The sequence below is a fragment of the Pseudophryne corroboree genome, chromosome 9 (genome assembly GCF_028390025.1).
Source record: "Pseudophryne corroboree isolate aPseCor3 chromosome 9, aPseCor3.hap2, whole genome shotgun sequence".
Classification (NCBI taxonomy): Eukaryota; Metazoa; Chordata; class Amphibia; order Anura; family Myobatrachidae; genus Pseudophryne; species Pseudophryne corroboree.
This window is the reverse complement of record NC_086452.1, coordinates 139,595,669-139,617,469: the sequence shown is the minus strand read 5'-3', so window position 1 is coordinate 139,617,469 and position 21,801 is coordinate 139,595,669. Positions and strand designations below refer to the sequence as shown.

Below are 21,801 nucleotides of genomic sequence, written 5' to 3'. Positions count from 1 at the left end.
TCAAATATTTCAGATTTAGAATAGGTCTCACCGAGCCGTCTGGCTTCAGTACCACAATATAGTGTGGAATAATACCCCTTTCCTTGTTGTAGGAGGGGTACTTTGATTATCACCTGCTGGGAATACAGCTTGTGAATTGTTTCCAATACTGCCTCCCTGTCGGAGGGAGACGTTGGTAAAGCAAACTTCAGGAACCTGCGAGGGGGAGACGTCTCGAATTTCCAATCTGTACCCCTGGGATACTACTTGTAGGATCCAGGGGTCCACTTGCGAGTAAGCCCACTGCGTGCTGAAACTCTTGAGACGACCCCCCACCGCACCTGTTTGTACGGCCCCAGCGTCATGCTGAGGACTTGGCAGAAGCGGTGGAAGGCTTCTGTTCCTGGGAATGGGCTGCCTGCTGCAGTCTTCTTCCCTTATGGGGACGAAAGGACTGAGGCTGAAAAGACGATGTCTTTTCTGCTGAGATGTGACTTGGGGTAAAAAAGGTGGATTTTCCAGCTGTTGCCGTGGCCACCAGATCCGATGGACCGACCCCAAATAACTCCTCCCCTTTATACGGCAATACTTCCATGTGCCGTTTGGAATCTGCATCACCTGACCACTGTCGTGTCCATAAACATCTTCTGGCAGATATGGACATCGCACTTACTCTTGATGCCAGAGTGCAAATATCTCTCTGTGCATCTCGCATATATAGAAATGCATCCTTTAAATGCTCTATAGTCAATAAAATACTGTCCCTGTCAAGGGTATCAATATTTCCAGTCAGGGAATCCGACCAAGCCACCCCAGCGCTGCCCATCCAGGCTGAGGCGATCGCTGGTCGCAGTATAACACCAGTATGTGTGTATATACTTTTTAGGATATTTTCCAGCCTCCTATCAGTTGGCTCCTTGAGGGCGGCCGTATCTGGAGACGGTAACGCCACTTGTTTTGATAAGCGTGTGAGCGCCTTATCCACCCTAAGGGGTGTTTCCCAACGCGCCATAACTTCTGGCGGGAAAGGGTATACCGCCAATAATTTTCTATCGGGGGAAACCCACGCATCATCACACACTTCATTTAATTTATCTGATTCAGGAAAAACCACATGTAGTTTTTTCACACTCCACATAATACCCTTTTTTGTGGTACTTGTAGTATCAGAAATATGTAACATCTCCTTCATTGCCCTTAACAAGTAACGTGTGGCCCTAAAGGAAAATACGTTTGTTTCTTCACCGTCGACACTGGAGTCAGTGTCTGTGTCGACCGACTGAGGTAAAAGGACGTTTTAACGCCCCTGACGGTGTTTGAGACGCCTGGACAGGTACTAATTGGTTTGCCGGCCGTCTCATGTCGTCAACCGACCTTGCAGCGTGTTGACATTATCACGTAATTCCTTAAATAAGCCATCCATTCCGGTGTCGACTCCCTAGAGAGTGACATCACCATTACAGGCAATTGCTCCGCCTCCTCACCAACATCGTCCTCATACATGTCGACACACACGTACCGACACACAGCACACACACACACAGGGAATGCTCTGATAGAGGACAGGACCCCACTAGCCCTTTGGGGAGACAGAGGGAGAGTTTGCCAGCACACACCAAAAACGCTATAATTATACAGGGACAACCTTTATATAAGTGTTTTTCCCTTATAGCATTTTATTATATATATACATATCGCCAAATAAGTGCCCCCCCTCTCTGTTTTAACCCTGTTTCTGTAGTGCAGTGCAGGGGAGAGCCTGGGAGCCTTCCCACCAGCATTTCTGTGAGGGAAAATGGCGCTGTGTGCTGAGGAGAATAGGCCCCGCCCCCTTTTCGGCGGGCTTCTTCTCCCGTTTTTCTGAGACCTGGCAGGGGTTAAATACATCCATATAGCCCCCAGGGGCTATATGTGATGTATTTTTAGCCAGAATAAGGTACTATCATTGCTGCCCAGGGCGCCCCCCCCAGCGCCCTGCACCCTCAGTGACCGCTGCTATGAAGTGTGCTGACAACAATGGCGCACAGCTGCAGTGCTGTGCGCTATCTTATGAAGACTGAAAAGTCTTCTGCCGCCGGTTTCTGGACCTCTTCACTTTTCGGCATCTGCAAGGGGGTCGGCGGCGCGGCTCCGGGACGAACCCCAGGGTGAGACCTGTGTTCCGACTCCCTCTGGAGCTAATGGTGTCCAGTAGCCTAAGAAGCCAATCCATCCTGCACGCAGGTGAGTTCACTTCTCTCCCCTAAGTCCCTCGATGCAGTGAGCCTGTTGCCAGCAGGACTCACTGAAAATAAAAAAACCTAACAAAACTTTTACTCTAAGCAGCTCTTTAGGAGAGCCACCTAGATTGCACCCTTCTCGGCCGGGCACAAAAATCTAACTGGGGCTTGGAGGAGGGTCATAGGGGGAGGAGCCAGTGCACACCACCTGATCCTAAAGCTTTTACTTTTGTGCCCTGTCTCCTGCGGAGCCGCTATCCCCCATGGTCCTGACGGAGTCCCCAGCATCCACTTAGGACATCAGAGAAATATATATAAGACAACATCTTTTACATATAAATATATATATATATATATATATATGCTAGGGACAATAACATGGTATCCTTAGCTAAGGTTTCAATCTCCGCTGATAAGGTATCTGTCTACGCTGCTACAGCGCTATAAACCCATGCCGACACAATCGCCGGTCTGAGTAGTGTACCAGAATGTGTGTAAATGGACTTCAAAGTACTTTTACTGCATGCTATCTGCAGGATCCCTGAGGGTAGCTGTAAAGTCAGCGCTACCTTTTTGGGTAAACGTGTCAATGCCTTGTACACCATAGGGGAAGATTCCCATCGTATCCTGGCCCCATTAGGGAAAGGATACTCCCTGAGAATTCTTTTTGGGTTGCTGCAGCTTCTTTTCTGGAGATACCCGCTCTGTTTCTTCATGAGAGGAGGGAAATTTACCTCAGCTTTCTTCCCCTTAAACATGTGTACCCTCGTGTCAGGGACAGATGAGTCATCAGTGATATGCAAAACATCTTTTATTACAACAATCATATATTGAATACTTTTCTGCCAGTTTTGGCTGTACTTTGCATTATCGTAATCGACACTGGAGTCAGACTCCGTGTCGATATCTGTGTCTATTATTTTGGATAGTGAGCGTTGTGAGACTCTGAAGGTCTCTGTGACACAGGGACAGGCATGGGTAGATTCCCTGTCTGTTCTCTAATCTTTTGTGTAATAAATTCATCTTAGCACTTAATTTCACATATCCAATCAGGCGTCGACGGAGACACCACACACACACACATTTGCTCCATCTCCTCCTTAGGAGGGCCTTTTACCTCAGACATGTCGACACACACGTACCGACACATCACACACTCGGGGAATGCTCTTCTGAAGACAGTTCCCCCGCAAGGCCCTTTGGAGAGACAGAGAGAGAGTATGCCAGCACACACCCCAGCGCAATATGACCCAGGAAAAACACAGCAATTTAATGTTTACCCCGTAGCGCTGTTATTATTATCTGCGCCGAATTATGTGCCCCCCCTCTTCTTTAAAACCCTCTCTTCTACCGTGGTATAAGCAGGGGAGAGTCCGGGGAGCTTCCTCTCAGCGGTGCTGTGGAGAAAACATGGCGCTGGTGAGTGCTGAGGGAGAAGCCCCGCCTCCTCGGCGGCGGGCTTCAGTCCCGCTAAAAGTGTAAAATTGGCGGGGGCTCATGCATATATACAGTGTCCAGCTGTATATATGCTCTCTTTTGCCAAATAAGAGGTTTGTATTGCTGCCCAGGGCGCCCCCCCCTGCGCCCTGCACCCTTACAGTGACTGCCGTTTGTGAGGTGTATGGGAGCAATGGCGCACAGCTGCAGTGCTGTGCGTTACCTCAGTGAAGATCAATGAAGTCTTCTGCCGCCTCTGAAGATCTTTTCCTCTCATACTCACCCGGCTTCTATCTTCCGGCTCTGTGAGGAGGACGGCGGCGCGGCTCCGGGACGAACTCCAGGGTGAGACCTGTGTTCTGACTCCCTCTGGAGCTAATGGTGTCCAGTAGCCTAAGAAACAGAGCCCTGAAACTCAGAGAAGTGGGTCTGTTTCTCTCTCCTCAGTCCCTCGATGCAGGGAGTCTGTTGCCAGCAGGCTCCCTGAAAATAACAAACCTAACAAAAATGCTTTCTTACAGGAAACTCAGGAGAGCTCCTAAAATGCACCCAGCTCCTCTGGGCACAGTATCAAACTGAGGTCTGGAGGAGGGGCATAGAGGGAGGAGCCAGTGCACACCCAGAGTCAAAGTCTTTCTTAAGGCCCGTACACACTGGTCGATATATCGGCCGTTCTCTTGAACGGCCGATATATCGCGGGTCCGTCGGCCAGTGTGTACGGCCGATACGTCTGTGAACTCCGTCGTTCACAGACGTATCGCGTCGGCCGCGCAGCACAGCCGACGGCCAATATATCTACCGATATATTGGCGCGTCGCTGTGTGTGTACGGGGCGGTCGTCCGACCGCCCGTACACATGCTGCGGCGGCCGGCGGTGATTGACAGTTGAACTGGGCGGGCGGGCGCCCGCCCAGTTCATGACGTCAGTCTCCCGACGGATCGGGCAGTGTGTATGCACAGCACACTGCCCGATCCGTACATAGATATATCTGCAGATCAATTGATCTGCAGATATATCTATTAGTGTGTACCCACCTTTAGGGTGCCCATGTCTCCTGTGGAGCCCGTCTATCCCCATGGTCCTTACGGAGTCCCAGCATCCTCTAGGACGTTAGAGAAAAATGAAATAACAAAAAATGCTTTATTAAAATAAATCTTTTAAAACATTTTGCATTTTTTATATTTATATTCTATTTTTAAACAAGACTTTCAGTTCTACTACACATGGATAAGGCAGGTACTGCAAATGCGCATATAAAAGGTCCAGGCCCAGTAAAGTGCTGGTTATAGTTCAGCTGACGATGTTTCTAAATGATGGCGATAGAGCTGGTTTTCCACTGATGCTTATCATGTAGCCGGTACACTTGTACGGGCTACATGATATGGCATACAATACTTCGATTTCGACCGCATCTGTGAGAGAATTCAAGGGATTGTATGCACATTTAAGGTACCATGCGACGCGATGCGCGGGCACACCGCATCAATATCGCGTCTCATGATAGTATGTGCTGCACTTAATATTTATCGCATCACAGTGCGATTGTATGTGTTTCTAAAAACACATGCGATATATCACACTGCGATGCGCGATAGGCACCCGCCGGCCAGAGGCCGCTCCCACTTGGCGGTGACGTGCCCATCACGTGATTACCATGCAATCTATCGCATGATTGCATGGTAATCACTTTGGCAGTTCAGGCGCAATTTCATCGTACCTGAACTGCCGATGCGATGCCCCACGATGTCGCGTCGCGGGCCATCGCACAAGTGTATGGGTACCATCACAGTGATCGAAAACCAGCCCTATCGCCAGATGTTAGTGGGCTCATATGACAGATCATCTCAGATGCATGCCAGAAAGTGACATGAAAGCGGACTACACATTTATCAGGCAATCACCTTAGAGATCAATAATCCATTACCAATGTGATGTGAAAAGATGCAAATGCAATGTATAAAAAAAAAAAAAAACACATGCACATGACATGATACCTTAAAATTAACCTACAGCTGATATAACAGGACCTGTTGGAAAAACTGCAGTAGGTTCCTTTGCTGCGTCAGCTGCCAACGAAAAGATTACCTGCACGCCCTATCATCAGGCACAGGGACTTAATTAAAGGATAAGTCTAGTGAAATATTATGCTGCCTAAATAAAATCATTATGCTGGGCACTAAAACTAACTAAGGTAACTTCCCTTTAAATATGTCATTGGCTTGTAACAGTTTAAAATACACTCTGTTGCTGACATTTGATGGGTCAGTTATGGACTAACATTCCCCAGCAGCCATGGAAATGGGATGCGGTCGGCATCCTGGTGGTCAGGTGACTGACCCCGGAATCTCGACTCTCTGCAGAATCCCAGCGCCGGAATCCCGACCGAAGTCATCTCGATGGTGAGTATTGGGGTGAGGGTTAGGGGGGAGACAGGTATTGTTAGGTACCACAGGGGGGAGGTTAGCTGTAGCCGCCACCCCCTGTGGCCTTAGCCCTAGCTGCCACCCCGGGCGGGTTAGGGTAGGGGGCAGGGGAAGGGTAAATAAATGGTCCGGTCCCCTGTCTGCATTGTAAAAGTCGGGATTCCGCGGTCAGTCATGTGATCGCTGGCATCCCGACCACCAGCATTTAGTATTACACCCAAGGGAATAAACAATGCAGCCTACAGTCTATTTACATGGCTAATAATGTTAATTATTAGTAATTGACTTTGGCAATGTCAACATTAATAATGTCAACATGGTGATGTCGACAGATGACAGGTCAACATGTTGATCATGTCGACATTCAACACATCGACACTGATGAACTGTCAACATAGTCATAATGTGGACAATACATTTCTAGGGTATCTAATACTAATCCTACGCATAATGTTGACATTTTCACTATGTCGGCACATCATGTGTTGTCATTTTTATCCATGTTGACATGTATGATATGAACATGATAACTGTAGACATTCTGATGTTGACATTATGGGGGGTATTCAATTGTTTGAAAAGTCAGTTGGGTGTCTGTTTTTTCCTGTCTATTCAGTTGGGTGTCTGTTTTTTCCTATCTAATAGACAGGAAAAACATACACCCAACCGACTTTTCAAACATTTGAATTCCCCCCAATATGTCAAATAGCAGTAACAGCGTGTGTCTATGTATTGAGCTTGCAGCTTTAGGGGTATATTTATCACATTCTGCATTTTTTTATATGGATGTGATATCTTTTGCGCAAATTCGCAAACTGAAAATGTATATTTAGATTTTCATGGATGTTACTATTGCCAGGAGACGGAGCTCGGTAAGTGCCCATCCTGGCAAAAAGCTGGTTAGGGTCCACGGCACACACTGCGCATAGGCGGCACATGGTCACCTTGTGCAGAGGAGAGGGGGAAGGACATGGATGGAGATAGCGGGGCATACCTTCAAATGCCATGGAGGCTGCCTGCGGCTGCTGTTGGAAAAGTAGGGGACAGAAGCCAGGGCCGGTGGCAGGGGGGGGGGGTCAAGGCAGGGCCGTCCATTCGTATGGGCTCAATGGGCCCTTGCCCAAGGGCCCCAGGAGTCTAACGGCCCTATGCTGATAGCTGACGGTCCCCTCTTTCCAGGGGTACCAGATTTTTGAAAACCAGCCCTAGAGAACCTGAGATATTTGACTTCTAAGCAGTGGTCCCCATCTGAGACCGTTACTTGTTCTTCTCAGCCAGATATCTCGGATTCTGTCTGACTTAGAGTTTTTCCGAGGGTATACTACAAAAGCTGGGACTCTCCCCTTTTGGTGGACACTGGCAGCTTGTCTCTACTATGCCCAGAACCAGAGATATCAACCTTCCAGCAGCTGGTCCCTGCTCTAGCTCCACACGCCTGGTATGCAGTTCTATATACTCATTGGTGGATTGCTCTGACTCCTGATCTCTGATCCCCAAGTCCCCAGTACCTCCTGAAAGGTGGGACTCTCTGGTGTTTTACCCCATTGAAAGTTAAGAAATCTATTACCAGGAACTGGAGATATCTGCATTCAAGCAAGCAGCCCTCCCACCAAAAAATAATGAAAAATAAGCCCACTCCACTGTCCACCCCTCCCGTGTATTAAACCCTGCCCTACCACCCTGTAAGTTATATACCGGTGCCCCTTCATTCAGCACAATGCCCCCTTCTACAGTTTGGTGTTCTCCCTCCTGCCCCATCTCCCACTATCTGTGCAGTAAAGGAGTAATTAGCAGAAATTACTGCTCCAGGTCCTACATGCTGAGCGGAAGATAGAACACCCCCTACCACCTGCGGGACATCAAAGCTGCGGCTGATAGCACCCTCCACCCCTACCGATAGAGGATGGGTGGGGGCCCCAGTGCATTACTTTGCCCAGGGGCCTACACTGCTGTTAAGACGGCCCTGCGTCAAAGGGGACACCTGTACCAGGCCCCAAGCATCAGAGGGGCCCCAAGGATACGCCACTTAGTACCTGGCAGGAATGTGAGCTGTCTTGTCCAAATGGGGCAGCGAGCTGTAGGCGGTGTGGGCACAGCCTCAGAGTGACAGAAGCCTCTCACACACAGTGACTGTGCAGCGTGAGTGTGGCCCGCTCTTCCGGGTCCAGCTCTGTTGCAGGCAGTTAAAGGAAATGGCAGCAGCTCCGCTGGCCAGGATTCCCCTTGCCTTGCGCCGGCCTTTTCTGATAGGGTGTAAGCGCCGCATGGTACCTGCTGTGCAGTGTTCGGGTCTGGATACTGGGGAGTGCAGCGCAGGAAGTCTCTACCCGGGGTAAGAGTAGATTGGTGAGGGGACACAGGGCTATGGAATTGGGTGGGAGAGCTGGGAATGCAGCATGGAGTCATTGGAGAGAGACAGACTGTGGAGTGTGTGGGGAGGAAGGAGAGATATACATATTTATATATATATGTGTATACATAAATAATAAATATATCTATATATATTTATTTATTAACAGTTTCTTATATAGTGTACCAAATTCAGTTGCACTTTAATATATATAATCTGAGGGGGCCCCAGGAATATCACTGTACCGGACCCCAAGATTTATGTTGCTGGCCCTGACCGCAGCAGATATCAAATATACCGTATCTGGGCCCTCATTCCGAGTTGTTCGCTCGCTAGCTGCCTTTAGCAGCATTGCACATGCTAAGCCGCCGCCCTCTGGGAGTGTATCTTAGCTTAGCAGAATTGCGAACGAAAGATTAGCAGAATTGCGAATAGAAAATTCTTAGCAGTTTCTGAGTAGCTCCAGACTTACTCCTACATTGCGATCAGTTCAGTCAGTTTCGTTCCTGGTTTGACGTCACAACACACCCAGCGTTCGGCCAGACACTCCCCCTGTTTCTCCAGCCACTCCCGCGTTTTTCCCTGATACGCCTGCGTTTTTCCGCACACTCCCAGAAAACGGTCAGTTTCCACCCAGAAACACCCACTTCCTGTCAATCACTCACCGATCAGCAGAACGATGAAAAAGCTTTGTTACGCCGTGAGTAAAATACCTAACTTTTGTGTAAAATAACTAAGCGCATGCGCTCTGCGAACCTTGCGCATGCGCAGTAAGCTACTAATCGCAGTATAGCGAAAATCGGCAACGAGCGAACAACTCGGAATGACCCCCTTGGTGTGATCCCGCCATAGTACATCTGAGGGACACTAAATAAGTGTGTGTACCCCCAAAAATGTCTGTTTTGGGGGAATGTCCTGCAAATATTTAATGATAAATAAGCCCCTAAATCAGGAGTTCAATTTAAAGTATCAGAAAATGTTTTAGTAAGTTTTCGTTCTCAGCACAACAATTTTACTTAGGCAACACCATTTTTAATGAGGTTACTCTCTAAAAGGAGCCATATGCACAAAAATGCTGTAACTCAAATCAACCAGATTCATTTATTTTTCAAATAAAGGTTGGTTATACCCCTTTCAGACTGCCACCTATGAACATGGGTTATTGGCACATAAGCGAGCAAAACCCACGTTCAGGTGTGGTCTGAAAGGTGCAAGGGTTAATACCAAACGAGTGACCTGGTATTTCAACCCTGGTCGCGAGCACACTGGGAGCTCCCGTGTGCGACCCTCCTCAGGCGGTCTGAAAGGGGTATAAGAAAGTTGGAGCACGTCCCTACCTGGTAATATGGGTTATACATATCATTATATTAAATTAAATACACTTGATTAGGGGGGTAATTCCAAGCTGATCGCAGCAGGAAATTTTTTAGCAGTTGGGCAAAACCATGTGCACTGCAGGGGGGGCAGATATAACATTTGCAGAGAGAGTTAGATTTGGGTGGGTTATTTTGTTTCTGTGCAGGGTAAATACTGGCTGCTTTATTTTTACACTGCAATTTAGATTGCAGATTGAACTCACCACACCCAAATCTATCTCTCTCTGCACATGTTATATCTGCCTCCCCTGCTGTGCACATGGTTTTGCCCAACTGCTAAAAAATGTCCTGCTGCGATCAACTTGGAATTACCCCCTATGTTCTATTATTTAAGTTCTATGAGGGTAAAGAAAACTTTTACATATACAAATACAGTCAAACATTTATAAAATGCTGCTATGCATGAGAAATCTGGACTGTTACCGATTCTTTCCTTTATAGAGAAGGTCCCAAGTGGGTCACAGTGTCCATTAAGCTGTGAGTTCCAGTAAAGAGGTTCCTCCAGAAAAAGTTACATTCATTAGATAGCTGCGCTGTTTATGTTGTAGCAAAATGAGTGAAGCCTCTGCTAGTTCTCCTGTTAGTCAGCAGACCGATCAAATGTCACTGCACTGTCATGCTGCGTGCCAGTCTTGAAACTACTAAACACATTTCCCAACATCTGCAAGATGAGCCGCTTGTGCATATGTGTTATAGAGCAGTAACTCAGGCTATCATTCACTAGAACATGTATCACAGCCAGCCTGAGAACAGCACTATGCAGCCCAGGCCACCACTGTCAATTTTCCAGTGAATCAGTTTATGGAAATAGGGCCTTATTCAGGTGTGTCAACAAAAGCACACTAATGGGCAAAACCATGTTGCCCTGCAGGTGGGGCAGATGTAACATGTGCAGAGAGAGCTGGCTATACACTTAAAGCATACCTTCCAGCATCTAAAAATGTGTGCCCGCGACAGGTGCGTGGCGAAGCCGCACCGGAAATGGGGCGTAGCCTATTTTAAAGCGGGCGTGGCTTTGCAGGAGTGCCACGCTCGCGAGACAGGCCCCCCATTTTCGTCGCTGAGATGGCATGCCCAGCGCTCTGAGAGCTGATGGCATGCCCCCTCTTCGCATGTGCACAGCGTCTATTCAGCACTGCGCAGCGAGTGACCGGAGCCTTCTAACTGCCCCCCACACACACACACACCGTGGGCCACTGTGGCCAGCGGTTGGGACAGCGGGACAGTCCACAAAATACGTCAATGTCCCACGAAAATCAGGACAGTTGTGAGGTAAGCTAAAGATTTATCTGTCCAGTCAGGCTGGTTGGAATGAAACTCTAGTAATGGATCAGAGTAAATAACAATTACCATTTCCTCCTAAACACTGGAAAACAGACAAAAATGGTCAGTCACACATATATCGATTTGATTAACCAATTTGTCTGAATGACCTATTTGTCAGTTTTACGGCATTTAGAAGCAAAATAATGGTCAATTGCCATTACCAGATTTTCATTCCAACCAGCCAGATTGGACAGATAAATCTTTAGGTGTATGGCCAGCTTTTTGGTACCCATACACTTGTGCGATGTCCTGCGACGCGACATCACGGGGCATCGCACCGGCAGTTCAGGTGCGATGAAATCGCACCTGAACTGCCAAAGTGATTACCATGCGATAGATCATATGGTAATCACGTGATCGGCACGTCACCGCCGAGTGTATATTGGGCTCTACTGTGCGGTGCAATGTGAATTGATATTATTCTGTGGCCACGCACCTTCCCCATGAAGCCACGCACCTATATATTCCACTAAAGGGCGACAAAATATATACTCACATACCAAAATAATTAGGCTCGGGCCGGCCCTGACCGTAAGGTAACAGTGTGTAAATAGTACTAGGATGACAAACCTAAAGTCATTAAAATAGAGCCAAGTAAGTGCTGCCTGGCACCTGCTACACAAATATCTTACCTGAATACAGACACGTACTTTTTGCAACAACATGAAGGAATCCTTATATCAGAGATAGGCAATATGTGCCTTGCCAACAGTTACAGAACTACAAGTCCCAGTTTGCAAGGTTTAGGCCATAAAATATTGTGGTGAAGCATTTGTAACTTAACTCTGGGAATTTGTACAATAGACCAGGAGCAAGATAGAGATAACCACCTCTCATTTGAGTACACAAAATATTGTATAGCTTGGTGCATACAGTACAAATATGGTTAAACCATAACAGCAAAAGTGCAGTAGTAAACTTAAATGGAACGTGCTTAACATTCACAAGCTCTAGAAACTTGTCCTAGAGTGATTTAAATCTAGATCCACTCCTGCATCCTCATCTATCTATCTCTATATATATACAGTTCTATGCACCTGATGGTCCATGTAGGCATTATACATAGGTAAAGGATACATTTATATAATGTGTTAGTATTAGAGATGTTAGGGACCCATCTAATGACGTTCACCTGGAAGCGGTGGATGGGCCCACATATTTGGCCAAACATGTGCTAAGAACTTAACTTATACTCCATGTGAATTGTATGAAAGTTATAAAAATTATTTTGACTATGAGTATTCTTAGTGCATTGTGTATCACAATTTTTTTTTAATCTTGTATGTTACTAGAAGCCTCAGCATGGCCGCACCTTTTATTATGTTTAAAAATAGGGTGCGCAGTTCAGGTCCCCCTATTTCCATTATACAAAGGTGCAGCAGTATATACTGCTTGAAATTTGGTGAGTTTTGATCAGATATATGTGGACAAGGTAGGCAGGGGAGACAGAGCCTCACCTGTCATACTCCAGTATACTGTACTCTGGAATTTAGATAATAGAAAGATATTTGTAATATCAGCAGAGGCCCAGCCACACCTGCCTCACCTGAATGGCGATCTGACTGTGTGTACGGGCGGTCACGTACATGTGGTCCGGAGACCACTGGTGACTGACATCTCAACTGGGCGGGCACATGAACATGCCCTCCCAGTTGTAACGTTAGGCATGATACTTCAGGCAGATGACTGGTAAGTGTGTATGCACAGGCCAATTGTCAGTTAGGTCGGTGGATTAGCCAAACAGCCGATCCGTCGGCCAGGTGTGTACCCAGATTTAGGCCCAGATATATCAAGCCTTGGAGAGTGATAAATAGCACGGTGATAAAGTACAAGCCAACCAGCTCCTGTCATTTTTCAAACACAGCCTGTGACATGTCGGTTAGGAACTGATTGGCTGGTACTTTATCACTGTGCTATTATCACTCTCCAAGGCTTGATAAATGGGGGCTTTACTCTCCTTTTTATGTTGTGAGGCGGGGGGTATAATGTGAAAATGCACAGGGTGATTTAGAGTTATGAAAGGGTGCATCCAGGGGTGGATTAAGAGTGGAGGGGGCCCATGTGCAGCCTCCGTGCCAGAGCCTAGGTCACATGCACAGGTCTCCGGGAACATGGCGCCCACACCTTGCACCCATTATAAATGCGCAACTGGGTTCATCTGAGTCCATCTCTAAAATACAGCTGGCCATTATGTGCTTGATACAGAGCTGGAAGTAGGTAGGGGTTTGTTACAAGTCATCATCATCAGCAAGCACTTGCGCCTTGTCTATAGAGGGTGTATTTTTGCTTACATCCAGGTCTGTACAGGACACATTTGCATGAACACCCCCTCACTGGCAGTAAGCCAGTGATGGCGTACTTGTGAGCATCCATAAGTAAATATCCATAAGAGCGTCCATTTTGGCACATGCGCAGTGCGAATTCATGCCAGATAGGCTCCACAATAGGGTGTACACTCAACTCCGCCTCAGTGCTTGCAGTGCAACATGGTTTGCTCTGCTCCCAAGCAAAAACTGTACCTACCTCAAATAACTAAAAGGAGAGGAGTCACATATACAGAAGAAAATAAGATTTTACTCACCGGTAAATCTATTTCTCGTAGTCCGTAGTGGATGCTGGGGACTCCGTAAGTACCATGGGGAATAGCGGCTCCGCAGGAGACTGGGCACAGCTAAGAAAGAATTAGGACTACCTGGTGTGCACTGGCTCCTCCCACTATGACCCTCCTCCAGACTTCAGTAAGGATACTGTGCCCGGAAGAGCTGACACAATAAGGAAAGGATTTTGAATCCCGGGTAAGACTCATACCAGCCACACCAATCACACCGTATAACTCGTGATATTATAACCAGTTAACAGTATGAACATAACAGAGCCTCTCAACAGATGGCTCAACAATAACCCTTTTAGTTAACAATAACTATATACAAGTATTGCAGACAGTCCGCACTTGGGACGGGCGCCCAGCATCCACTACGGACTACGAGAAATAGATTTACCGGTGAGTAAAATCTTATTTTCTCTAACGTCCTAGTGGATGCTGGGGACTCCGTAAGGACCATGGGGATTATACCAAAGCTCCCAAACGGGCGGGAGAGTGCGGATGACTCTGCAGCACCGAATGAGAGAACTCAAGGTCCTCCTCAGCCAGGGTATCAAATTTGTAGAATTTTGCAAACGTGTTTGCCCCTGACCAAGTAGCAGCTCGGCAAAGTTGTAAAGCCGAGACCCCTCGGGCAGCCGCCCAAGAAGAGCCCGCTTTCCTCGTGGAATGGGCTTTTACAGATTTAGGCTGCGGCAGGCCAGCCACAGAATGCGCAAGCTGAATTGTGCTACAAATCCAGCGAGCAATAGTCTGCTTTGAAGCAGGAGCACCCATCTTGTTTGGTGCATACAGGATAAATAGCGAGTCAGTCTTCCTGACTCCAGCCGTCCTGGAAACATAAATTTTCAAGGCCCTGACTTCGTCCAGTAACTTGGGAGTCCTCCAAGTCCCTAGTAGCCGCAGGCACCACGATAGGTTGGTTCAAGTGAAAAGCTGATACCACCTTAGGAAGAAACTGGGGACTAGTCCTCAATTCTGCCCTATCCATATGGAAAATCAAATAGGGGCTTTTGCATGACAAAGCCGCCAATTCTGCCACCCGCCTTGCCGAAGCCAAGGCCAAAAGCATGACCACTTTCCACGTGAGATATTTTAAATCCACGGTTTTGAGTGGCTCAAACCAATGTGACTTTAGGAAACCCAACACCACGTTGAGGTCCCACGGTGCCACTGGAGGCACAAAAGGAGGCTGAATATGCAGCACTCCCTTGACAAATGTCTGAATTTCAGGCAGTGAAGCCAGTTCCATTTTGGAAGAAAATCGATAGAGCCGAAATCTGGACCTTAATGGAACCCAATTGTAGGCCCATAGTCACCTCTGACTGTAGGAAGTGCAGAAATCGACCTAGCTGAAATTTCTCCTTTGGGGCCTTCCTGGCCTCACAGTATGCAACATATTTCCGCCCTATGCGGTGATAATAGTTAGCGTTCACTTCTTTCCTAGCTTTAAATAGCGTAGGGATAACTTCCTCCGGAATTCCCTTTTCCTTCAGGATCCGGCGTTCAACCGCCATGCCGTCAACGCAGCCGCGGTACGTCTTGAAACAGACAGGCCCCCTGCTGCAGCAGGTCCTGTCTGAGCGGCAGAGGCCATAGGTCCTCTGAGATCATTTCTTGGAGTTCTGGTTACCAAGCTCTTCTTGGCCAACCCGGAACAATGAGTATAGTTCTTACTCCTCTCCTTCTTATTATTCTCATTACCCTGGGTAAGAGAGGCAGAGAAGGGAACACATACACCGACTGGTACACCCACGGTGTTACCAGAGCGTCCACAGCTATCGCCTGAGGGTCCTTGACCTGGCGCAATATCTTTGTAACTTTTAGTTGAGGCGGGACGCCATCATGTCCACCTGTGGCCTTTCCCAACGGTGTACAATCATTTGGAAGACTTCTGGATGAAGTCCCCACTCTCCCGGGTGGAGGTCGTGTCTTCTGAGAAAGTCTGCTTCTCAGTCGTCCACTCCGGGAATGAACACTGCTGACAGTGCTAACACATGATTTTCCGCCCATCGGAGAATCCTTGTGGCTTCTGCCATCGCCATCCTGCTTCTTGTGCCGCCCTGTTGTGTACATGAGCGACCGCCGTGATGTTGTCTGACTGGATCAGCACCGGCCGGTGTTGAAGCAGGGGTCTAGCCTGACTTAGGGCATTGTAAATGGCCCTTAGTTCCAGAATATTTATGTGTAGGGAAGTCTCCTGACTTTTCCATAGCCTTGGAAGTTTCTTCCCTGTGTGACTGCCCCCCAGCCTCGAAGGCTGGCATCCGTGGTCACCAGGACCCAGTCCTGTATGCTGAATCTGCGGCCCCCTAGAAGATGAGCACTCTGCAGCCACCACAACAACGACACCCTGGCCCTCGGAGACAGGGTTATCCGCCGATGCATCTGAAGATGCGACCCGGACCACATGTCCAACAGATCCCACTGGAAAATCCTTGAATGGGACCTGGCGAATGGAATTTCTTCGTAAGAAGCTACCATCCTTCCCAGGGCTCGCGTGCATTGATGCACCGACACCTGTATACGTATTAGGAGGTCTCTGTCTAGAGACGACAACTCCTTGGACTTCTCCTCCGGGAGAAACCCTTTTTATCCTGTTCTGTGTCCAGAACCATATTCAGGAACAGTAGACGCGTCGTAGGAACCAGCTGCGACTTTGGAATATTCAGAATTCAGCCGTGCTGTTGTAGCACTTCCCGAGATAGTGCTACTCCGCCGAACAACTGCTCCCTGGACCTCGCCTTTATAAGGAGATCGTCCAAGTACGGGATAATTATTTCGGCCATTACCTTGGTAAATACCTTGGTGCCGGGGACAGACCAACGGCAACGTCTGGAATTGGTAATGACAATCCTGTACCACAATTTTGAGGTACTCCTGGTGAAAAGGGTAAATAGGGACATGCAGGTAAGCATCCTTGATGTCCAGTGATACCATCTAGGCTTGCAATAATCGCCCTGAGCGATTCCATTTCGAACTTGAACCTTCGTATATAAGTGTTCAAGGCTTTCAATTTTAGAATGGGTCTCACCGAACCGTCTGGTTTCAGTACCACAACATTTTGGAATAGTAACCCCGGCCTTGTTGAAGGAGGGGTACCTAGATTTCACCTGCTGGAAGTGCAGCTTGTGAATTGCCGCCAGTACTACCTTTCTCCGAGGGCAGCAGGCAAGGCTGAGGTGAGGTAACGGCGAGGGGGAGTCGCCTCAAACTCCAGCCTGTATCCCTGTGATACTATTTGCAGAACCTAGGGATCCACCTGTGGGCAAACCCACTGGTCCCTGAAGTTCCCGAGACGCGCCCCTACCGCACCTGTCTCCACCTGTGGAGCCCCAACGTCAAGCGGTGGACTCAGAGGAAGCGGGGGAAGATTTTTGATCCTGGGAACTGGCTGCTGGTGCAGCTTTTTCCTTCTTCCCTTGTCTCTGTGCAGAAAGGAAGCGCCTTTGACCCGCTTGCTTTTCTGTAGCCGAAAGGACTGTACCTGAAAATACGGTGCTTTCTTAGGCTGTGAGGAAACCTGAGGTAAAAAAAAATTTCTTCCCAGCTGTTGCTGTGGATACGAGGTCCCAGAGACCATCCCCAACAATTCCTCACCCTTATAAGGCAGAATCTCCATGTGCCTTTTATAGGCAGCATCACCTGTCCACTGCCGGGTTTCTAATACCCTCCTGGCAGAATGGACATTGCATTAATTCTGGATGCCAGCCGGCAAATATCCCTCTGTGCATCCTTTATATATAAGACAACGTCTTTAATATGCTCTATGTTAGCAAACTATTTTCCCTGTCCTAGAGTATTAATATTATCTGACAGGGTATCAGACCACGCTGCATCAGCACTATTTATGCTGAGGCAATTGCAGGTCTCAGTATATAACCTGAGTGTGTATATACAGACTTCATGATAGTCTCCTGCTTTTTATGAGCAGGCTCCTTCAAGGTGGCCGTATCCTAAGACGGCAGTGCCACCTTTTTTGACAAACGTGTGAGCGCCTTATCCACCCTAAGGGATATCTCCCAACGTGACCTATCCTCTGGCGGGAAAGGGCACGCCATCAGTAACTTTTTTTAGAAATTACCAGTTTCTTATTGGGGGAACCCACGCTACTTTACACACTTCATTCATTCATCTGATGGGGGAACAAAACACTGGCTGCTTTTTCTCCCCAAAAATAAAACCCCTTTTATGTGGTACTTGGGTTTATGTCAGAAATGCGTAACACATTTTTTATTGCCGAGATCATGTAACGGATGTTCCTAGTGGATTGTGTATATGTCTCAATCTCGTTGACACTGGAGTCAGACTCCGTGTCGACATCTGTGTCTGCCATCTGAGGTAACGGGCGCTTTTTTGAGCCCCTGATGGCCTTTGAGACGCCTGGGCAGGCGCGGGCTGAGAAGCCGGCTGTCCCACAGCTGTTTTACGTCATCCAGCCTTGTAAGGAGTTGACATTGTCGTTTAATACCTTCCACCTATCCATCCACTCTGGTGTCGGCCCCACAGGGGACGACATCCCATTTATCGGCCTCTGCTCCACCTCCACGTAACCTTCCTCATACCACATGTCGACACAGCCGTACCGACACACAGCACACACACAGGGAATGCTCTGACTGAGGACAGGACCCCACAAAGTCCTTTGGGGAGACAGAGAGAGAGTATGCCAGCACACACCAGAGCGCTATATAATGCAGGGATTAACACTATAACTGAGAGATTTTTCCCCCAATAGCTGCTTGTATAACAATATTGCACCTAAATTTTGTGCCCCCCCCCCTCTCTTTTTAACCCTTTGAGCCTGAAAACTACAGGGGAGAGCCTGGGGAGCTGTCTTCCAGGTGCACTGTGAAGAGAAAATGGTGCCAGTGTGCTGAGGGAGACAGCTCCGCCCCTTTTTCGCTGACTTTTCTCCCGCTTTTTTATGGATTCTGGCAGGGGTATTTATCACATATATAGCCTCTGGGGCTATATATTGTGATATATTTGCCAGCCAAGATGTATTTATTGCTTCTCAGGGCGCCCCCCCCCAGCGCCCTGCACCCTCAGTGACCGGAGTGTGAAGTGTGTATGAGGAGCAATGGCGCACAGCTGTAGTGCTGTGCGCCACCTTGGTGAAGACTGATGTCTTCTGCCGCCGATTTTCCGGATTTCTTCTTGCTTCTGGCTCTGTAAGGGGGCCGGCGGCGCGGCTCCGGGACCGAACACCAATGGCCGGTTCCATGCGGTCGATCCCTCTGGAGCTAATGGTGTCCAGTAGCCTAAGAAGCCCAAGCTACCACCAGTTAGGTAGGTTCGCTTCTTCTCCCCTTAGTCCCTCGCTGCAGTGAGTCTGTTGCCAGCAGATCTCACTGTAACATAAAAAACCTAACATATACTTTCTTTCTAGGAGCTCAGGAGAGCCCCTAGTGTGCATCCAGCTCGGCCGGGCACAGGATTCTAACTGAAGTCTGGAGGAGGGTCATAGTGGGAGGAGCCAGTGCACACCAGGTAGTCCTAATTATTTCTTAGCTGTGCCCAGTCTCCTGCGGAGCCGCTATTCCCCATGGTCCTTACGGAGTCCCCAGCATCCACTAGGACGTTAGAGAAACATGTAATACAGATAGTGATTGGAGAATGGAAGCTGGTCGGTCAGCATTTCTTTGGTTCTGGATCATCAATGTTGGACTCCATTATATGATAAGCTTAGTATGTGTGAGGGGATGGGTATGTAATGCCAGCGGTCAGAATCCCAACAGCGACATCCTGACGGTCATAATGCCAATGGATCCCGGTGAGTATTCTGACCATCGGGATCCTGACCTCAGGGATCCTGATTACATCCCTGGGTAAGATGTTATGCGTGAGATTTAATTAAGAGTCTTTGCATAAACCAGGTTACTAAGACAGAACACCCTTGCTCATTTTTAACAGGACCTTTATGGGGTACAAGCAAAAATATGATAGATAACCCTTGCTGAATTAGCGCAAGAGGTTCTGACAGAACCCCGCTGTTAATTGAATCTCTCCCTACACCAGGGCTTGACAAATTTTTCTAAAATCTAGGAGCCAGGATGAAAGTGTAGGAGCCAGAGCACCCCCCCCCCCCCCCCAAACAAAAAATAAGATTTTACTTACCGATAAATCTATTTCTCGTAGTCCGTAGTGTATGCTGGGGACTCCGTCAGGACCATGGGGATTAGCGGCTCCGCAGGAGACAGGGCACAAAAATAAAGCTTTAGGATCAGGTGGTGTGCACTGGCTCCTCCCCCTATGACCCTCCTCCAAGCCTCAGTTAGGATACTGTGCCCGGACGAGCGTACACAATAAGGAAGGATTTTGAATCCCGGGTAAGACTCATACCAGCCACACCAATCACACCGTACAACTTGTGATCTGAACCCAGTTAACAGTATGACAAACGTAGGAGCCTCTGAACAGACGGCTCACAACAATAACAACCCGATTTTTTTGTAACAATAACTATGTACAAGTATTGCAGACAATCCGCACTTGGGATGGGCGCCCAGCATCCACTACGGACTACGAGAAATAGATTTATCGGTAAGTAAAATCTTATTTTCTCTGACGTCCTAGTGGATGCTGGGGACTCCGTCAGGACCATGGGGATTATACCAAAGCTCCCAAACGGGCGGGAGAGTGCGGATGACTCTGCAGCACCGAATGAGAGAACTCCAGGTCCTCTTTAGCCAGGGTATCAAATTTGTAGAATTTTACAAACGTGTTCTCCCCCGACCACGTAGCTGCTCGGCAGAGTTGTAATGCCGAGACCCCTCGGGCAGCCGCCCAGGATGAGCCCACCTTCCTTGTGGAATGGGCCTAGACAGATTTAGGCTGTGGCAGGCCTGCCACAGAATGTGCAAGTTGAATTGTGCTACAAATCCAACGAGCAATCGTCTGCTTAGAAGCAGGAGCACCCAGCTTGTTGGGTGCATACAGTATAAACAGCGAGTCAGATTTTCTGACTCCAGCCGTCCTTGAAATATATATTTTCAATGCCTTGACAACGTCCAGCAACTTGGAATCCTCCAAATCGCTAGTAGCCGCAGGCACCACAATAGGCTGGTTCAGGTGAAACGCTGACACCACCTTAGGCAGAAACTGAGGACGCGTCCGCAGTTCTGCCCTGTCCGAATGGAAAATCAGATATGGGCTTTTATACGATAAAGCCGCCAATTCTGACACTCTCCTGGCTGAAGCCAGGGCCAGTAGCATGGTTACTATCCATGTAAGATATTTCAAATCCACCGATTTGAGTGGCTCAAACCAATGGGATTTGAGAAAATCCAAAACTACATTAAGGTCCCACGGAGCCACTGGGGGCACAACCGGGGGCTGTATATGTAGTACTCCTTTTACAAAAGTTTGGACTTCAGGAACTGAAGCCAATTCTTTCTGGAAGAAAATCGACAGGGCCGAAATTTGAACCTTAATGGACCCCAATTTGAGGCCCATAGACAATCCTGTTTGCAGGAAATGTAGGAATCGACCCAATTGAAATTCCTCCGTGGGGGCCTTCCTGGCCTCACACCACGCAACATATTTTCTCCAAATGCGGTGATAATGTTGTGCAGTCACCTCCTTCCTGGCTTTTACCAGTGTAGGAATGACCTCTTCCGGAATGCCTTTTTCCCTTAGAATTCGGCGTTCAACCGCCATGCCGTCAAACGCAGCCGCGGTAAGTCTTGGAATAGACACGGTCCCTGCTGAAGCAGGTCCCGTCTTAGAGGTAGAGGCCACGGATCTTCCGTGAGCATCTCCTGAAGTTCCGGGTACCAAGTTCTTCTTGGCCAATCCGGAGCCACGAGTATCGTTCTTACTCCCCTTTGCCGTATAATTCTCAGTACTTTTGGTATGAGAGGCAGAGGAGGAAACACATACACTGACTGGAACACCCACGGTGTTACCAGAGCGTCCACAGCTATTGCCTGAGGGTCTCTTGACCTGGCGCAATACCTGTCCAGTTTTTTGTTGAGGCGAGACGCCATCATATCCACCTTTGGTTTTTCCCAACGGTTCACAATCATGTGGAAGACTTCTGGATGAAGTCCCCACTCTCCCGGGTGGAGGTCGTGCCTGCTGAGG

General features: G+C 48.2%; 1 protein-coding gene across 3 annotated transcripts in view; it reads right to left on the bottom strand.

Moving 5' to 3' along the window:
- The window catches only part of TLCD4 (TLC domain containing 4), a 175,728-nt gene that overhangs the window by 132,251 nt on the left and 21,676 nt on the right, over window positions 1-21,801 (bottom strand). The window contains exon 1 of one of the 3 annotated variants that reach the window (XM_063939832.1): window positions 10,209-10,411. The exons of the other annotated variants lie outside the window; for them this stretch is intronic. The gene's annotated coding sequence lies outside the window, so the exon portion shown is untranslated. Of the gene's footprint in view, window positions 1-10,208; window positions 10,412-21,801 lie in introns of those variants that run through there. 3 annotated transcript variants of the gene reach the window in all.